This window comes from Benincasa hispida, chromosome 1 (genome assembly GCF_027475165.1).
Source record: "Benincasa hispida cultivar pf3 chromosome 1, pf3_genome.v1.1, whole genome shotgun sequence".
Taxonomy (NCBI): Eukaryota; Viridiplantae; Streptophyta; class Magnoliopsida; order Cucurbitales; family Cucurbitaceae; genus Benincasa; species Benincasa hispida.
In genome coordinates this window covers 33,925,328-33,942,913 of record NC_143478.1, presented here as the reverse complement: position 1 = coordinate 33,942,913, position 17,586 = coordinate 33,925,328, and the positions used below count along the sequence as shown (strand labels likewise).

Sequence of the window (17,586 nt, the reverse complement as noted above, 5' to 3'; positions counted from 1 at the left end):
ATAAATCCTACTAAATTAGGTCAGTTAATTAATTACCACATCTTGTTCATTAATCTAAAAGTAGAGTAATTAAGAAATGAAAAACTTCAAAACAATTAATTTTTAAAGAAAAAGGCCAAAGATAATTAAGAAGCATGAGATTGTACTAAATATAAAAGTTATGAAAAATGACATTCTTTATCGTCAAAGGATGTTGTTCCATTTTTTAAAAAATGTAGATTCTTTTACTTTAGAATAAAGTCTATAAGGTAAAGAATAGTCTCTATATATCTTAAACAGAGAGAAGTATTTTTTTCATCGTTAGATTTTGGGTCTAATTTCTATTTTGTTGTTAAATTTCAAAATGTTATACATTTAATTCTTATATTTTGAATTTGGTTTCAATTTAGCCTCTAGATTTTAAAGTATTACAATTTTATCTTTGAGATTTGAGTTTTGTTTCAATTTGGTCTCTATCTCTATGTTTCAAAATTTTACATTTTTAATCTTAATTTTTTCATTAAATATTCATTTTCAATAATTTACATCGACATCTTTTAATTATGAAACAAAAATTTAAATATAACTTTAAAAGTGATGAAAAATACTGAAACTTGACTAATTATAATTCTTTTAGATTTAAGATACGTTAATAATAAAGATGAAAAATGAGTATTGAGTGAAAAATCGAAGTTAAAAGTGTAAATCTTCAAACATAGGGACCAAATTGAAACAAAACTAAAATATCAAGGGTTTAATTGTAACATTTTGAAATCTAAGGATTAAATTGAAACTAAACTCAAAATGTAAGAAGTAAATGTGTAACATTTTGAAACCTAAGGACCAATTAGAAATTAGACCCAAAACTAGAATCAAATAGAAACTAAATAAAAAATTTAGGACAAAAACGCATTTTTTCCAATATATATATATATATGTCATTGATTTGAAGTACAGGTGTAAAAGAAGAAAGAACCATAACTCCATTTCTCATATCTAAGTCTAAACTTCTTAGGGTAAATTAAAACCATGAAAAAAATGGGGAAATTTCATTAATATATTGCTTGCTTGACTCGGTCTAAAATAATTAACATTGTTAACATTTAGCACATTTTGAAAGTACATTTAATAAAATGCACAACCATTTTTTTTATTGAAAATATTTCTGACATACTAGAGTTGATTGAAATTATGTCTCACACACTAAATTGAAATTAAAATTGTCTGACACACTAAAATTGAATCAACATAATAATATATGCTACTTTTTCTTTATTTAAAAAATATCCATTTCTACTCTAATTTTTTTTTTTTTAAGTATATCAATTTTTAAATTTTCGTGAGTATATTAATTTACACTTTTTATTATGTTTCGGTTGAAAATTTTTGTTTAAAACTTAGGATTGTATCAATTAAATAATTAAATATCTAAATTTTGATAAGTGGATCAATATGTTAACAATCTTTTATCAAGTGTTCCTTTTTTTTTTTTTTAACTTAGTCTTTGCATTAAATTAAGTGTTTGATTACTAAAGAATGATGAAATATATTCGTCACAGCAAAGTTTGAAAAAAAATGCATGGAGAAAAAGGAAAAGTTGGGTTCAAACGGAATCCACCGACACTCTCATCCAAATGGAATATGTTAATAATTATTATTTATATATATACCTATCTCTCTCTAATGGTTTTGTAAACAATTATTATTTTTTCCCACTAACAATATAACATTTAATTACTAAAAAAGAAGAAAAATATAACTTTATCAAAAGAAAAAAATGGAAGAAAATGTAAATATTGTCTTTTTATAATTTATTTTAAGAAAATTCTCACATATAAAAAAAAATTAAACTATTTACTAAAATAACAAAAAAAATATATTGATAAATACTGATAGATTTTTATCAATATCTATCAAAGAATATCAAAATTTTATTATTTTGTGTAAATAGTTTCCCTTATTTTTCTATTTTTGAAAATCTCCCTTTATTTTATCATAATAGTTTAACTTATTAGAAGTTATTTAGAATGCTTGGTACTTGATGAGATGATACTCGATGGTGATTATCAGAAGTTCTTAAAATACTCCAGTTTGTTAAAGTTCATATATGTGTATATATATACTTATAATTTCTTTAATAAAGTATGTGAAGATATTCATTCTTTTGAATGTTGGTTGTTAATATAATTCATCAATTAAGACGTCTTTTCAATATATATTAACTCTTTGACGTGTCAATATGATCATAACATAACTGACATACAAATTATACAAGTTATACTAATGATTTTAAGGTTAGTGTTTCCATTTTTTACTCCCTCACTGTATACAAAAAAGTTGACTTCTGTATACATATATTTAATTTTTTTGTTTTTATTTTGGGGAGGTATAATATTATTGCTAAAAGGTTATTGAAAAGAAAATAATGTCCAAGTTTAGATAATATTTAAAACTTTATAAAAAAAAGATAAAAAGATAAAAAGATAAAAAGTTTAGGAGGCTGAGCTTTTCGGCTAGGTGGCCTGAACTTGAAGAATACAAGCTTGTAACTTTTTACTATCCTTCTAATCCTTGTAATTTTTTTTTTTAAAAAAAAAAAAATCAATTAGCTAATTTTCAAAAATAGAAAAACAAAAACAAAACAGTTATTAAGAAATTGAAAATAAATAACAAATAAAAAATAACCAAAAATTTAAAAGGGGTTCATTTTATAATCATTCTCGCTAACCATTTCATTTTTGGTTTTTTATTTTTAAAATTAAGTCTATTTTCTTTCCATTTCTTATAATGATTTGTATCTTTTTTAGATACAATGCTTGGATTTTTATCTAAACTCCAAAAACAAAAGAAAATTTTTAAAAACTACTTTTTTAATTTTCAAAATAACTTGATTTTTAAAACTATTGGTAAAAAGTAAATAACAAAAAAAAAAAAAAATTGGAGGTGGAAATAATATATATAGACTTAAATTTTTTAAAAAAAAACAAAAACTTAAATAGTTACCCAACGGAGCTTTCATTTTTTTTTTTTTTTAATTTTGTGCTTGTTTTTCTCAAATCTTTTACTTAAGTTTTCACGTAGGAGAAACATTTAAATTCCTAGTTAAAATATAAAACCAAAAATAAGTTTTAAAAAAAACTACTTTATTTGATTTTAAAAATTTGGCTAGGTTTTAAAAACATTGATAGAAAATGAAGATAATAGAGAAATTTAGAGGTAAAATCTTGATTTTCAAAAACCAAAAATTCAAAATCAAATAGTTATCAAACGAGATCTAAAATAATTATCGAACAATGCTTTAATTTTTCACTTATTTGAATTTAGGATTTTTTTTCTTTTTAATTTTACAAAGTTTTAAAACATAACGCGGTTTCATGCCATATAAACTTTGTTAATTGGGCCATCTTAATATAACATTGTTTTTTTTTTTTCTCTTTGGGTTTTGATGATGTAACATATTCATTCTAAACATATTTATTCTTGCATAATGGTGAGAAGGTAGGACCTATTTGTTGTAGATTATATTTATGTGGAAAATATGACAGATGGCAACATTATTGAAGATCCAAGACCAAGATTTTTTTTTCTTTTTTTTTTTTTTTCTTTTTCTTTTCCTTAAATGATACAATTAGCTTTATAGGGTTATGACCATGAAGAATATGTTAGGGACCCTGAGTAATTAACCTCTATCCTCTTCGTTTGATAATAATTTTATTTTAGACAAATATCAGTTTATATCCTTAAATTTTAGATGTTGTATCAATTTAAACCCTAAACTAATAGGTTTACAGATTTAAATCCTAAACTTCAGTTATTGTATCAATCTTATGAAAAATTAGGGTTTAAATTGATATAATTATGTAAGTTCAGGATTTAAATTGATACAACTGTAAAAGTCCAGGGTCTAAACTGATACAATTACTAGTTTGAGATTTAAATTGATACAATTATGAAAGTTCAGTAGTCTAAATTGATACAATTATTAGAAATTGATCTTCCAAGTTTAGGGTTAAAATTAATACAATTCCTAAAGTTTAGAATTCAAATTGATACAATTCTTAGTTTAGAGTTTGGAGATTAAATTGATACAACTCTCAAAATTTAAGAATATAAATTGTTATTTGTCCTTTTATTTTTAAAGCTTAAGATGTGACGAGTTGAGTGTTTATGGTCCAAGTTAAATTTTGAATTAGTATAATCTATGCTTTAAAAAGTAGTTTATAGCTTTTCCTTGTATTTATTTTCTAATATGATACTTTATTTTAATGGAATGAGAGAAAAGTGATGTTAGTTGAAAAATATGCATTTAGATAAAATTTTACTATATATTTTTTTACTGAAAAGTAGAAAGAAAGTTTAATGTTACTCAAGGTTTAAAATGTCAATATCGACGAAAGTATTAAGTTCTTAATTTTACGAAAATTTTGATAAAAATTTCGATTTTGACATATATTTCTACAAAATTTATAAAAACAAAAAATTCAAAAAATAAATTTAAACTAGTAACTAAATATTTAATCATTTTAAAACAAGTTAACATGTCTATTATTTATATTATATTTACATTAATGATATTTTATTACTTAATTATTATGTTTTGTAGACTTTTCTACGATATAATAAAAATATTGATTCATCTCTTATTTCGATATCAAACCCATAAAAATTTGGAATTATGGATAGAAATATTGATATGTCTTTAATACTATCATGTCACTACAACAATAAAGTTCAATTGATAATCCTTGTGACCTATTTACTAGAAACCATTATTAACATATTGCATTGAATTTATTAATTCTCAATACTTTAAATCCAACACTGAAGTGGGTAAATATTTGAACCATTAATTTTTTTTTTGGTAAAATATATGTTTTAATCGATTTAATTATATTCGAGTTATCTTTATTATTAAATAAAGATAATAATAAAACTTTTAAGCACAAACTAAATCAAAATTAAAGTCAACTAAAAAAAAGTAATTTTTAACCCTACTTTTTCCTTTTTAAAATTAAACTTAAGGAAAACAACTATCTACGTTTCTAAATTTAAATTTTGAGATTGTATTAATTTAAACCATGAACTTTTGTAAGTATATCAATTTACATATTTTATCATATTATGTTTGAATACGCATCGTGTGAGATTTATAATTTTATCAATTAAACTTCTAAACTTTTCATAAGCAAATCAAATTAGGCTTTCAATTAGGATAATTTCCTTTGAAAATTGTCCGTACATTAGTTCTGATTGTCTATTTTATTAGTATGATATTTGAAGAAATTTACCCACATTTAAGAATTGAATGCAAGAATGACTTTAAAAGATTAATAAATAATCTAAATTAATTCAATTATAACAATTTAGAAGTGTAATTAAAATAGTTATGGGTAACTGTTTTAATTAACAAAACTCTGAAAATACTTTTAAATACAATAAAATGTCATTATCTTTCACTGATAGACACCGATGCACATTTTTCAGTAATAGACAATGACATCGTTTTGCTATATTTGTCACTAAGTTAGCTCATTTTACTATATTTAAAAAAAATCCAATAATTATATATTTTGCATAATATTTTTTTTGACTTAAATTTGCAAGAAGATGTAAATTAATATACCTACGAAAGTTTAAGGTTTAAATTGATTAAAAAAAATGGTATAAACTGAAATTTTCCCTTAAATTTTAAATTCTTCTGTTTTTTTCCTAATTGAAAAGTCAAACTAAATAACAAAATCAATAGTTTAGAAAAGGCTATTTGATAATCCTATTAAACCTTTCAATAGTTAAATAATAACTTTAACAAAAAAAATTTACTTTCTAAAAAGTATTTAAAAAAAGTAAATAATTCTTTTAAGGTAAATATTTTTTTTAAAAAAAAAAAAAAGAATAAAATAGTACATAAACAATATTTTTAAAGAATAATATAGTATTAAAAGGATTTATAAGAAAAAAAATCCAAACTCTTTTTCAGAAGTAAATTGCTAACCTTGTTGATGAGTGTGATATTTTCATACTTTTTGCTTTTAAACTATAACTAATTCATGTAAAAATTAGATATAAAGTGTGCATTCAAGTCTTAAAAAGCGCCAATTTAATCCAAATAAGTTCTTAGATATTTGAAAGTATCATTTTTTTTTTTTTTGTGATTTAAGGTTGTTTAATTTGGAGTGAATTAGGCTATTTTGAGATGATTTGAGTAATATTATAATATTGCAAGAGATTTTATTTTTAATCTAATCTCATTATGCCCTAACCTAGAGAAAATAGGATTTTTGCCGTCGTTCGTGTTTTGCTAATTTTTTCGCTTTCAAGCTATTCTTTGACCCTAAAATCAATTAAGGTTTCATGGAGCATAGGTTGCGGTCATTACCCAACCATATAGACTCTATGTAAGGTGCCAGAAGTGTCAAAAAATGAGAAGAATGCGATATTTGAAGAAAACCCACAAAATTATCCATAATCTCTTCAAAAATGAAAGTTCCTCTGAATGGTAGACTATTTTAGGTCATTCTTACCTGCGAGAACGTGTTGTAGAGTGTGGTTCTCCATGAGAAATGATCGAATCCATCTTAGAGGCCACCTTAGTTGTGTGGGCTTGCTAGAGGTACTATTTACTATTTTTTTTTTTCATATTTCTCCTTTTAGTACTTAACTTTTTTTTTTTATCATTTTATTGTTGTTCCATCACTTTGTTGCATTGTAACTTGTGGCATTTTACTTTATTGAAGTATTCTTATTCTTCTTTTATTATGATCTGATTCTCTTAAGGGATTTGGTTTTGTGGATACCTTAAAGGATAACATAACTTAAGTCAATGCAACCGCATCAAATTGCATTGCTCTCACTTTCTATTTCTTTTGTTGAAATTTACGTTATCTTATTAATTTGAGTTAATCCACTTAAATTGTCATGTTAGTCGAGTCCTAATGCCGAAAATGTTAAGAAATATAAACGAATATCACAAAAAAAATATGGGACTGAGAGTTTAGACATAGTATCATGGTCATGCTTATCCAGGACCTATTGCCCATGGTCGCATGCCCACTCCAGCCCCTTTTTATCATGCTTTCATGTTATGTATTTCATTAGTTAAGTTAGTTTGCTTTCCTTGTACTTTTTTTTTTGTAAGTGACCGCTCGCCCTTTTGCATATGCAAGGGTGCTAGTTGACTTTTTGTTCAAAATATACTATATGAGGATAAAACTAACCATCACTTCCCCATACTCGAAGTGGTATGCTATAAAGTCGTTGTTGTTGCTTATTGCTTTCTAGCCTACTACAATATTTCTCTTCTCTATTCATACATTCAAATGTTTGCGAAAACCTTTTCTCTAAACTCGTTTTCTAAAACTGTTTTCTCTAAAACGGGGGTAGAGGTTGCGAGACACCCGGTGTGCTATCGGTTCCATATTCGAATTGGCTGACTTGTTTGTGAGTGGAAACAAGTGCCGCACTCGCTAAGTAAAGCTTCCAAAAGTGTAATTGTGACAGTTAGTATTAAAGCCAAGTCGGCTCACAAAGGGAAGAATCAGTAATCATGTCGGCAACAAAGAACTTAAACAAGTCCCAAGTGGACAGGCTGGTAGAGATGGAGGACCAAATGCTCTACTTGAGGGAAGTCCCTGATAGTATTCGTTTCTTAGAAACTCGATTGCAAGAAGTTGCCGAGAAAGCTGATGGAATTGATACGGTAGTTGGCCGCCTAGACGGGATACCTGTCAGAGAATTAATGATCAGGGTAGAGACCCTAGAGGCAAAAACTGCACGATCCAGCAATTTTGAGTGTAAGAATAGCTCAACGGGATCTATTGTTCACATAGAGAAGCGCGTTAAAGAGTTAGACAACTCCCAGAAAGCAATAATTCAGATGGTAACTGAGCTGTCAAAAGATATTCGATCGACCCTTGACGTCATCAAAGCCAAGATTGCGGATGTGAGTGCGAGGGTGAATCTCACTATTCGAGCTGTAGGAAACCAAGCCCCACCTGGGGGAGCAATCCAAGTGAGCAAGATAAAGATCTCGAAACCAAAATCCTTATGTGGGGTATGAGATATGAAGGTCTTAGAGAATTTTATCTTCGACCTTGAGCAATACTTCAAGACGACGAACACCGTGATAGAGGAATTGAAAGTCACGCTAGCAACCATGCATCTGGCTGAAGATGCAAAATTTTGGTAGAGATCATGAATTATGGACATATAAGAAGGGCGTTGTATGATAGATACCTGGAAAAAATTGAAACAAGAACTTTGTTCACAGTTCATTCTTTAGAACATCGAGATTTTAGCCTGTCGAAAACTCTGAGAATTAAAACATACGGGTAACATCTGAGATTATGTGAAGCAATTTGTGGGACTTATGTTAGACATACGTGACATATCCGAGAAAGACAAATTTTTCTGTTTTGTCGAAGGGTTGAAACCGTGGGCAAAGACGAAGTTGTATGAACAAAGAGTGCAAGATCTCTCTTTTGCCTAGGCGATAGCAGAATGATTATATGATCTCAATACAGACTCTCAAGACATGAGAAAGCAGCCAACTTCTTCAAATGGAGGGAATGGAAACTGTCGTTCAAGCCCTTCCAGACCTGGGGGAGGAGATAAAAACATCAGTGGGGACCGTAAGCCCTTCCAACAAAAGTCAAGGAACAATTGGCGAAGGCCGCCACAACGATATAACAACTACAATTGTCCATCGTCCTGCTACATATGTAGAGGACCACATAGAGCGGGCGAATGTCCGATCGAACTGCCTTTAATTCCTTCCAAGCCATATTAACCTGAAGCTCGAAAGACAAAGCCAAAAAAGGCAAACCCGAAATTGAGCTAGCCGTAGAGAATGACAATCCCATAATGGGATTTTGAAATTCTTGTCTGTGCTCCAAAAGAATATGGGAGAGACGAAGGAACCGTTGGAAAGGGGACTCATGTATGTTGATGCTTGGGTCAACCAGAGATTGGCTAGAAGCACCATGGTCGACTCTGAGGCAACTCACAACTTCATGACTGAAACAAAGGCCCATCGTGTGAACTTAACCTAGGAAAGAGATGTTGGAAAAATGAAAGTTGTGAACTCTGCGTCCCTGCCTATTATGGAGATAGTGAAGAGAATGCCAGTGAAGTTAGGGGATTGGAAAGGCCTTGCTGATTTCGTAATTGTTAAGATGGACGATTTTGATGTAGTGTTGGAGATGAAATTCTTAATCGAAAACAAAGTTATGTTGATGACTCTTGCCAAGTGTCTGAACTACTGGATCTACGCCCGTCGTGGTTCAAACCAACATCAAACAACCGAATGGGGTAAGAATGATTTCAGCCCTCCAACTGAAAAGAGGCCTTGCCCACGATGAACCCACGTTCATGGTCATTTCGATTGAGTCAGTCGAGACTGTGGAAGAGAAAGTCCCTCGAGACATCCTGTGTGTCCTAGAAAAGTATCGTGATGTCATGTCAAATAGTTTGCCCAAATCCTTGCCTCCATGAAGGGAGATTAACCATGAAATCGAACTACTACCAGAGGCAAAGCCGCTTGCCCAGAATGCATATCGTATGACTCCACCAGAGTTGGTTGAACTCTGAAAGCAATTAGATGAGTTGTTGGATGCAGGGTTTATTAGACTAGCAAAATCCCCCTATGGGGCCCAGTGTTGTTTCAAAGAAGAAAGACAGAAGCCTTTGGCTATGCATCGACTATCGAGCTTTGAACAAGTTCACTATTCGTAACAATTACCCCCTTCCTATCATCACAAACTTATTTGATCGGCTTCACGGTGCCAGATATTCATAAAATTAGACCTAAAGTCAAGGTACTATCAGGTTCGAATTTCCAAAAGGGATGAACCAAAGACGGCCTGCGTTATGTGGTACAGGGCCTTTGAATTTCTCGTGATGCCCTTTAGTCTCACCAATGCTCCGGCAACTTTCTGTACTCTGATGAATCAAGTGTTTCATGAATACCTCGACAAATTGGTCGTAGTATATCTAGAAGATATCATGGTCTAAAGTGCCTCAATGGAAGACCACCGATGCCATCTCCAACTAGTCTTTGAAAAGTTGAGAAGGAACCAACTATACGTAAAGAGAGAGAAGTGTTTCTTTGCTCAAGAGCGCATAAATTTCCTTGGCCACGTGATTGAATGCGATCGAATAGGTATGGAAGAGGGTAAGGTGTTTGCTATCCAAGATTGGAATGTGTCGACATCTATGATAGAATTACGATCCTTCTTCGGACTAGCCAATTACTATAGGCGGTTCATGGAAGGATTCTCCAAAAGAGCAGGACCATTGACTGAGCTGTTGAAGAAGGATAATCATTGGAGTTGGATGGCTGAATTTCAAGCCGCCTTCGAGGGCTTGAAGAAAGTGATGATTGAAGGATCGATCCTCAAAATTGCTGACGTGTCCAAACCTTTTGAAGTTGAGAAGATGCTTCTAACTTCGCGTTGGGTGGTCTTCTCCTTCAAGATGGACACCCATCACGTATGAAAGTAGAAAACTGAATGATGCAAAACGGAGATATACTGCCTCCGAAAAAGAAATGTTGATAGTAGTTCATTGCCTGAGGGCCTGGAAACAATATCTCTTAGGGGCCAAGTTCGTGGTCAAGACAGACAATAGCTCCATTTGCCACTTTTTTAACTAGCAAAAATTGTCATCAAAGCAGACATGGTGGCAAGAATGTTTGGCAAAATTTGATTCCTAGTTTGAGTATAGACCAGGAAAATGCAACTAAACGGCAGACGCCCTTAGCCGAAAGAGCGAGCATGTGGCCATGTGCATGCTTGCACATCTGAAAGCAAGTACATTAAGTGGAACAGTGCGTGAAACTGTCAAGGCATACTTGGCAAATGACACATCGGCTCAAGTCATTATGCAGTTTGCCAAATAAGGGAAAACACGCCAGTTTTGGGTTGAAGACGACTTACTCTACACCAAGAGTAATCGCCTCTACATTCCACGATCTGAGGAGCTACGAAGATCACTAATGAAAGAGTGTCACGTCATGCCATGGGTAAGACATAATGGTTGATAGAGAACTTATGCGCTGTTAAACAAGGTTACTATTGGCCCAGCCTTCGAGATGACATCATGCAATTTATCAAGACTTGCCTTGTCTGTCAACAAGATAAAGTCGAAAGGGTGAAATTAGTGGGTTACTAGAGCGCCTACCTATTCCTCTAGATCGTGGGAGTAAAAGCCTACCTATTACTCGCATTGAGGAGTACCTACCTATTACTCGCACAGTCAATAAAGCTCCTCAATCGGAAAGACGCCCTTCGAGATAGTATGTGGAAGACAGCCACTCCTGCCACACCTGATGGATCATTCCTATGCGAGTAAAAGCCCTCAGATGTATAATTTCACCAAAGAGTGGAGTCAAACCTCCGAGATAGCACACACCTACCTAGAGAAAGCGTCAAAGAGAATGAAGAAGTGGGCTGATAAGAAGCATAGGCCTCTCGAGTTCCAAGTTGGAGACAAAGTTCTGATTAAGTTGCGATAAAAAAAATTCTGTTTTCGGGGCTAGAGAGATCAACGCCTCGTATGAAAATATGAAGGACCATTAGAGGTGATTGAAAAGGTCAGGAAAACCTCGTATAAGGTTTTCGTTACCCTCGTGGATGAAGATCCATCATGTCATCCACGTGAGTATACTGATGCCCTATCACCCTGACCCCGATGATGAGCAGCGTAACATGTTGATGCGTCCACCCGTCACGATGAAAAATTCAACTGAGAAGGAAGTCGTGTGAATTCTGGTCAACTGTACTGAAGGAACTCTTGACGAAGAGCATCCATGAGCGCATTCGGATCATTCTGATTTCATCGTGACCGAAATACAACACATACATTCTAACATACAATTATGTAAATTCACACTAATTAAAGGCATGTCTTGAATTGTAAAATATAAAGAAAATAGTTCTCATACCAGTTAAAGACCTTCTTCAAGTTTAGGAACTCAGATGCAGCATAAAACCTCCATCCGTACTCTATCGTTCAGAAAACGCGTTGGATGTAGTAGCATGATCGTCTACACGAATGGCAACAACACGAACAGTCACAAACAAGTGAATGTAGCGGGGACGACACCACCAAAATAGAACCCTTGGTATTCTCGGAGTGAGAATCCAAAGTGGTCTTTGGTGAATTTGGTAGAGTATGAGGAAGAACAAATCGTGTAGATGATAAGCAAGTGGGAGAGAAGAAGAGCTATCGTATAGCTAAATGCTTATCGTTTAGAAGAATCTACGCGATCGTATAGGTTTTACTAAGCGATCATTTAGTAAAAAGTAGACGATCGTTTAGATAACACGACACACTGTATAATCATTTAGGAAAGCTAAGCGATCGTTTAGGAACTAATGTGAGATCGTTTAGGCGCAAGGCGTGCGATCGTTTAGGCGATGAGCGACTATCGTATATGCTCTCAAACTATTCGATCGTTACATTTTCACACTGATTGCCAATTTTTTCGAACCTTTTCAAAATGAAACAAATTTTCATTTTATTCATCGGTTACCATAACTGAATACGGCTGCTCCCACTAACGCATGATCGAGAGAAGTTTTAGACCAATTATCATATAATTAACTAATTTAATAATTAATGAATATAATCATATTATATTTTTACCCTATAGTTTGATATCATATATCTACTACAGTAATTTCTCCTCCACGTGATATAAATCATATTTATATCTAAATTCCTCCAAAATAATGTATCTCATACATTTAGTCAATTATATCATATATAATTAACCCGTTCAATTATATCACATATAATCAAACTGCCACTTGTCAATTTGAACATTTCAAACTGACCCAAACACTGATTCTCGACTTTATCCAAGCTACCCAGGGGACAAAATGGACCTGTGGCTCGAAGCTCCAATGGTCTGTGAATATTTGACTAAACTCTTTAGCCATGAGATCCACCATCCATTAATTGTCAGACATTCCACCAAAGACCAACAACTGAACTCTTCTTACCACAGATATATTTCTGTGTGCATCGGATATAACCAATCATGACCCTTCACAGATGCTCGTAAGTACAGCTGGACCTATTTACCGTTTTGTCCATGTAGTTATATCTCACTTCTTAAGTACCATTGATTCCTCTAATGAACAATACAACATAGTCTAACTATGTGTGAACACCTCTCGGGCCAAGAGAAGGTGTATAGCGCCACATCGTTCAAGGCTTGGAATCAGCCCTTAAGGGAGCTATCTATCTACTTACCCCTACTTCGGGGAAGGAGTGAATTCCATCTTGTGTAGTTGAGTTCCCAGCTCCTAAATTAGATGAATCTCCAAAATTTTAGGTTTGAATTGCCGACCTGGCCACTCGTACCCATACAAATCAAAAGACCGCCCTCAATGGCAGGAGTTCCCAACTCACACAGGATTGAGGTCATGTTACCTATGATCATCCTAGTGAAGTGAAGTCTCTGTCATGAACGGTGTTATATAACAAAACATTAGCACTTCGTAGTCAGGTCTTATACAAACTCTTTGTATAGGATGCCCCCGCTCGCATGTCCCCTACATGAATGATCAAGATCAGACCATCTGTTACAAGTCACAACACTTGTGACCATTCCACAAAACGGACCGCATCCATAATATTACAAGGATAAGGTTTCTCTCCTATATCCATATACTACAGACCATTTTAGTTATCTCTCAAGACTTGATTCACTTGTATGTCACCACATACATGCTTAAGTTACATACAGATAACCAGAGATTTTATGTTTATTGGTTTGTGGTAAAGCAAATAAAACATGCAACTGAGCAAAATACAAGATGTGAAGAAATGGAAGACCAAGACGAGAACTAACAGAGTTCTTGGTGAAATGGAAAGATCTTCCTGACGAAGAAATCAGTTGGGAACGCGCAAAAGACCTGGAATGCTACTCCAGTGATAACTGAGTTCGAGCAGAGTCGGTTGACAGGGACGTCAACCAATTAAGTGGGGGAGAATGTCACGATCATGCTTGTCCAGGGCCTATTACCCATGACTGCATGCCCACTCCAACCCCTTTTTTTTCATGCTTTCATGTTATGTATTTCATTAGTTAAGTTCCTTGTACTTTTTGTTGTAAGTGATCGCTTGCTCTTTTGCATATGCAAGGTGTCAGTTGACTTTTTTTATTCAAAATGCACTATATGAGGATAAGACTAACCATCACTTCCCATACCCGGAGAGGGGTATACTATAAAGTCGTTGTTGTTGCTTATTGCTTTCTAGCCTACTACAATCTTTCTCTTATCTATTCACACATTCAAACGTTTGCGAAAATATTTTCTCTAAACCCGTTTTCTATAACCGTTTTCTCTAAAATGGGGGTAGAGGTTGTAAAAGGCACCCGGTGTGCCATCGACGTTCTGTATTCAAATTGGCTGACTTGTTTGTGAGTGGAAACAAGTGTCGCACAATTGCTAAATGAAGCTTCCAAAAGTGCGATTGTGACACATAGCATACCACGTGATCTTAGACATAAAACATACCGTAGAACCAAAAAGATTGCATGAAACTATCTAAAATATAATTAGCAATAGAAATATAGGATTAATTACTTTAGGATTCTAAGAGTACTTGTGAAACAAGGTTGAATTGAAGTATTTCTCCGTTCATAGTTGACTTGATGCAGCCGCATAGCCTAGGGTAGCTTATCCATGGGTTGAAACTTGACTTGAATTCCTTGTTTTTTTTAAATTATCGTTTATCTTTATAATTTACAGCCAACCACCCAAAAACACTTATTTACCGGTTACCCCTTGGTTTGTATTGAAAAATTCTTTCTTAGATAATTGAATTGTATAACTAGTCTCATGTGAAAAAACAATACTTGGAATACTTTCATTTTACTACTTGTTAATAGTGTATACTTGCACTTGACTTTGAATTTTATTAATTATTTTTCACTCATACTCGTTTCGGTCATCGTCCATTTGATAACTATTTGACTTTTGATTTTTACTAACCAACCTTTTAAAATATACAAACCCTTACTATTAAAATTTGGTACTATTTAAAGCACTAATGTAACACGTTTAATTTTCACACTTATACGTTATCATAACCTTTTATTGAAAACAAAGTTGTGAAAGCTATAACTTAATTGAAATTTTGATTTTGAATGATAATAATCATAGATAAGGATATACATTATATTGCCTCTAAGTCAAACATACTCAAAAAGAAAAAATAACTTTGACTTAAAAAGAAAGAAATATATAGTAAGGGCCATGTTAGGATTGGAGATAGAGCTCCAAATTAAATTAGGTATTAATGAGCATGTGCTTGCTTCTTTGTCTTGGGGGACAAACAACCAAATGCAATTTCATCCACATGAATTTGTTACACATTGTTCTCTTTTTGCTTATTCATGTTCCAACCATATATTTTCAATCATAAAAATCTTCAATACCTTTTTTTTCTATCATAATAATCTCATTAGTAATAAATGAGCTATTATTTTGAAGCTGGTTTGAAAATGATTTATTTTTATTTTTCAAAATCCGTGTTTTTTTCCTTGTGACACACATATATATATATATATGGAAAATATTATATTTATCCAATTATTAAAATAAAAAAAAATGGGTAGTTTTTTCTTTTCTTTTTTTCCCTCTCCAATGATTTTTCCCTTGTGAATTTAGTGAGAAATTAAAAAGTGGTCCATTTACGAAAACGAACATAGTCCAACTGATATAGTTCTTGTACTATCAATTTCAAGATGGGAGGTTCAATTCCTCCATCCCACATATTGTCAAAAAATGGTATCTTATTATCATATAAAAATGGAAATAAATGATGACAATGATGATATAATTATTGAACTCTATTTCAACGAATTAATGGCCTTAATTTAAATATTTTATTTCATTATTTAAGTTTATAGAATAAGTCATATATTTTAATCATTGAATAATTAAATGGTGTAATGTAGGAATGATCAATTAATACAAATAATATGATATAAATCAATACAAATATATATCAAAGGGAGATTACCTCAATGGTAATTGAAATGGTTTTTTTTTTTAAAGGTCAATATATATATATATATATATATATATATATATATATAATATTATACTGTATCTTATCTAATTATATTGATAATTAAAATTTAATTTTTGGAAAGAAAAATGAAGTGGTGTGACAAATGGGGATGATTAAAGGGACTGATAGAGGCTGTTCATCCACAAGCACCAACTTGAAGAGTACAACCAAATCAAAATGGGCTTTCTATATTGTATGTTGTCAACACTCAAAATCTCTAGGGCTAACCACCATTTGCAATATCAACAACTTTTCAGCTTTTTAAAAAATTTCCAAAACTCAAAGAATGCTAAAATTATAAATTATCCTCAAATTTATATATTTATCTATAGATAGAATATATATATATATATATAACTTTCAAAATTATTGTTTTGGAGATTAGGTTACGCAAATTTTTCTCCTTATGTAACAACAAGATTATTGAGTGTTGCCATGGTAAGGAACAAACTCAACGGCATTTAAGAGCTAGTTTAGGAGTCCGCACATCCCCAAAGGAGAAAATTAAACCCTCGTGTCCTAGAAGTTGGCCAACTGAGCTCGTTTTGTTTGATCAAAGGAAACATAGCTGAGTTCGACCTCTAGCCCCCTGCAACTTCAAGAGTCATGCCAATCTTAACATTGTTGGTATTGCATATATCCAAGTGAACATCCGAAAACGAGCCAATAGCCCCATACCGCCAACTTTAAGAGGTACGCAATTCTCTTATGCGTAGTTGAACTGAACACTTCGTGTACTAACTTAGATGTTAACATACATCAGATCTGTTATCTGGCGCCTCTAAATTTATACTATGATATTTTCTCTCTAAATAAATATGATCTCTCTCTTCCAGCAATGCGTTCGTAACAAAAGAAAGGGTTGGAGGAGTAAGAATGACCTAGACGAGATATCCGTGTCAGCAAAAATTAATATAAACAAAATTAGTTTTCAATAGACCGCAACCAAATAAATAACACACCCTTAAGTTTCTGGGGTTTTGAAAATTGATGCAAAAAATGTTTTTAAGAGAGAGAGGGAAAAAAAAGGGCCTGAATCAGAGTTCGGTCCGGTCCAAAATGTGGAAAACCATTGCGGGCGGTCCAGCAGAAAAGTCTTCCTTAAAGGCTTAAACGGTGCGTTCATTATCTTCTACAGCAAAAGAAACTGGGAAATCTAAAATTAAAAAATGTATATATATAAAAGGGATTTTGGAGGTGCGGGGAATCGAACCCCGTGCCTCTCGCATGCGAAGCGAGCGCTCTACCATATGAGCTACACCCCCATCACCGGACACGGAAGTGAAGAAAAAATATTTAACTCATCTGTATTTGGGAGTGGGCCTGGCCCAGGCCCATTATGTTTGACATCTCTATTCTCGAATGTTTCTAATATAATTTTCCTTTTCTTTTGCTAAAACATTTTTTTTTACCAACAAAAATGGCTTCTTTTAAATAGCTGTGCTTTAAAAATATCTAGACTAAATTTTCATTACAAAAAATGCCTAGATCTATATTCCAGAACAATTTGTTAGATTTCTT

At 32.3% G+C, this 17,586-nt stretch overlaps 1 non-coding gene across 1 annotated transcript; it reads right to left on the bottom strand.

Annotated features, from left to right (window-relative positions):
* Positions 1-17,257: 17,257 nt before the first annotated feature.
* On the bottom strand, positions 17,258-17,330 carry TRNAA-CGC (transfer RNA alanine (anticodon CGC)). The gene has a single exon. It is a non-coding gene; the product is annotated as a tRNA-Ala (tRNA).
* Between the last annotated feature and the right edge of the window lie 256 nt (positions 17,331-17,586).